Source organism: Olea europaea, chromosome 21 (genome assembly GCF_002742605.1).
Source record: "Olea europaea var. sylvestris chromosome 21, O_europaea_v1, whole genome shotgun sequence".
Lineage (NCBI taxonomy): Eukaryota > Viridiplantae > Streptophyta > Magnoliopsida > Lamiales > Oleaceae > Olea > Olea europaea.
In genome coordinates, this window is record NC_036257.1 from 13,241,554 (window position 1) to 13,244,705 (window position 3,152).

The following is a 3,152-nucleotide window of genomic DNA, read 5'->3' on the forward strand; positions in this document are numbered from 1 at the left end:
TGGGGGGGGGAGGGGGGGGGGGGGGGGGGGGGGGGGGGGGGGCAACAAGGGCTTTCGGTCTAACAATCTCATGAATACTCATTACACATCATAAAAAATGACAATTTCGGAAATTAGACCACTGACTTTACAGTATTCCATATCTTCAAAACTTGTATGAAAGTAAGAGCAAGTCTCTAATAATCATCTGATACCATTCAAGTTCCCAACCGTGAAGACCATGCAAAATGGATTCAAAACTTAAGGAGATTCCGGACAAACACTCATGATCACATACTCTGAATTTGTTAAGGTCTAATCATGAATTTTCTCTATGTGTAGATCTACTCCTCCGGAATTCAGGCACTGATGAATTGCAGGCTTCCTTTACATTCTGAAGTACACTGTTGGGAAATTTATTTTCATGGTACCCAGCCAAAGACGGTTCCACCATTTGTGCTGGTTCTCTTATTAGGAAAAGAAAGTTATTAATGTCAGCTAAAGCAAAAAAGATGCCAAATGAGCCCCCATTTGGTTTCCTTCTCCTAAAATTCTACCTTTCAAAGTCAAATATTAAAATTAATCATGAATCCATAAATACTACCCATTTATCAACCGCTTAGTAGAATTTTAGCAAAGCCCAAACGGAGGCTAAATCTACTGCAAAAAAGTCAATAACATATTTCAGTCATACCTCGGCTCAGGATGTCGAGAGTTCCTTGAGAAGCTCCTCTGAAGCTTATGCACTCTAGTCGTACCACATACTAGCAACTGAACAGGCTCCTTTCCAGGATTTGAAAAATTAATTCTTTTAGACTCCAGTATTTTGCCATTATCCGTATCAGTCAGTGTCTCTATAATATCAGACTTTTGATTCGTAGCTGGAAACTGATGTTTGGTCCTGACTTTATTCTCAGGTTTACTTTTTCTGATGCCACCTTGCCATAGATTTAGTGCTTGTTTAACTTGTTCATCTTCCTTTTCCTGGTGAACTTTCCGAGTTGTTGCTCTTTAGATGCTGTTGAATAAATCAGAAATGTCGTCCTGCTTTAGGGGCTCTGGGGACCCCTGATGCAGATGTGTATTTGCTGCTGATGGGATGCTTGCACGTATGTTCGAGAGTATCAGGTCCTATTCTACTTTTGAGGATGGCACCTCTATCAGTTGATGTTGATCTCCTAACTGGAGAAGATGGAGATCTAAGCTTAGTGGAGCTAACTGATATCTCTTCAGCTAGAAAAGGCATTCTTGGCACAATGTCCTTGTCTATGAACTTAGAGGGAACTTGAGATATTCTCTGCTTACCCAAGGAGAAGCTTCGTAGCTGCAATTTAGTATGAAAGAGATGAGATGCTACTTGAGGTTGACAAGACCACATGAAACAGAATATTTAGTTTTGTCTTATGAGAATCCAATCTGATATCACTAAAGAACATACTTGTACACCCCAAAATACACACAACTGAAGTACTTAGTTTAAAAATAAACCGTTATTTGTGAAGTTGATGCAACATGATCCTTGGACGTTATCCTTGTAAACCCCAAAATACTCGCAACTCAAGTACTCAGTTTAAAAATAAACTGTTATTTGTGAAGTTGATGCAACATGATTCTTGGAAGTTACCTCTGAGCTCTGATCGTTATTGACATGTTGTTGACCAGTGCCAGGCTTAGAATTGACACAATTGCCATATTTCGACACATGAAGAGGTGATAACATTCCTTGAATATTAGTCCTACTTTTTAGTAGCTCCAATTCAGCCTCCTTCCCCTCCAATGCTAGCTTATGGTTTGATATAAGTAGCTAAAAAGACTTAATGCAATTTAAAAAGTGACCGAATATTAAGAGACCTCTTCTTGAAATTCTCTGCGTTTGCCGGCTTCTTTATTAGATGGAGCTGCACCCAGATCTATTGTGGCAACTCTTTCTGCAAATTTCAAGGTGCTAATTGTTTCCCCTATAGCACTGACCTTATATGCACAAACATCAATGTCTTAGCATGACCCCCTGTGAAAGAGAGAAACTGAATATAAGAACCATATGGTTTCCAAAACTGTAAAATATTATCATAACTTAACTTATACACTAAGCTTTAAGTAAAATTGTCTCTTTCATTCTATCTTTGAGAACTCTAAAAGCTAACTAATCAGAATCTTTTCCAGATGACTTGGTTTAATTAATTACCTAATGAATCTTGTAATACTTGTGTAAGCTGTAAGCTTGCTATTTCTAAACGGAACACGAGAACACTTTTGTGCAAGAGCAGAAATGACATCCCCAAGTGCAGAGAGAGATCTGCTAATATGTTGAGCATCTTTTAATCTCTCACCAACAGCTTCAGATATATCTACTAGCTCGCTTCCAGCTAAATCTACTAGGTGAAGGCAGCCCTTTAACATGGATCCAGAGGTCAAAATCACAGACCAATATAATAAATGGTTGCATAATTGATGATCAAAGAACAATATGAACTACAAAGAGGAGGAGAAAAACTCACCTATGGATCGACTACTCCGCTCATTCAAAGCATTGGCACCCACAGCATTCTTTGTCCAATTTTCATCAAATCAAGAACATCTCTAGTACATTTAACAGGAATCAAACTTGCATCAGGAACATTGGGACCATTTAACTGAGAATTGTTGCAGATGTCTAATGTGTCTATAATTAAGGTTTATCCAAATTCTAACCAAGAAATGCTATTGAGGCTTAGTAAGTCTTCAAAAAACAATGAGAAAAAGAGAGTTGACAACGATATCTTCTATTACTCCCATGAACAACCAATAAATCTCTAACTTGTTCATTGTATATCTCAATCATTTGGACTCCGACCTCATATTCTATGACGTCCATTCTTCCCTTTGAAATGTGAAACAAGTCACATAAAGCGCGATAATTACCCCCCATGTGTCCTCTATTGTCAAATCAGGACTGCTTTTTAATTATATAATCAGACATGAAATTAATAATCTCAGAAATCCACAATTTCCATACAAGGAATGCACGTTTTAACATACGGGTGTAAACGGTATACAATCCTAAAAATTCGTTAACCGAAAGAAACATAGAACTTCGTAAGTGTATGATCTTGCTTCCATTCATGATATCCTTTCAAACAAAGAATGTAATCCACAACTTTTCTTGATGATCGTTCCTATGGATTAAAATATTA

At 37.7% G+C, this 3,152-nt stretch overlaps 1 pseudogene; it reads right to left on the reverse strand.

Annotated features, from left to right (window-relative positions):
* Window positions 1–47: 47 nt before the first annotated feature.
* LOC111370145 lies at window positions 48–2,887 on the reverse strand (annotated as a pseudogene).
* Window positions 2,888–3,152: the final 265 nt, after the last annotated feature.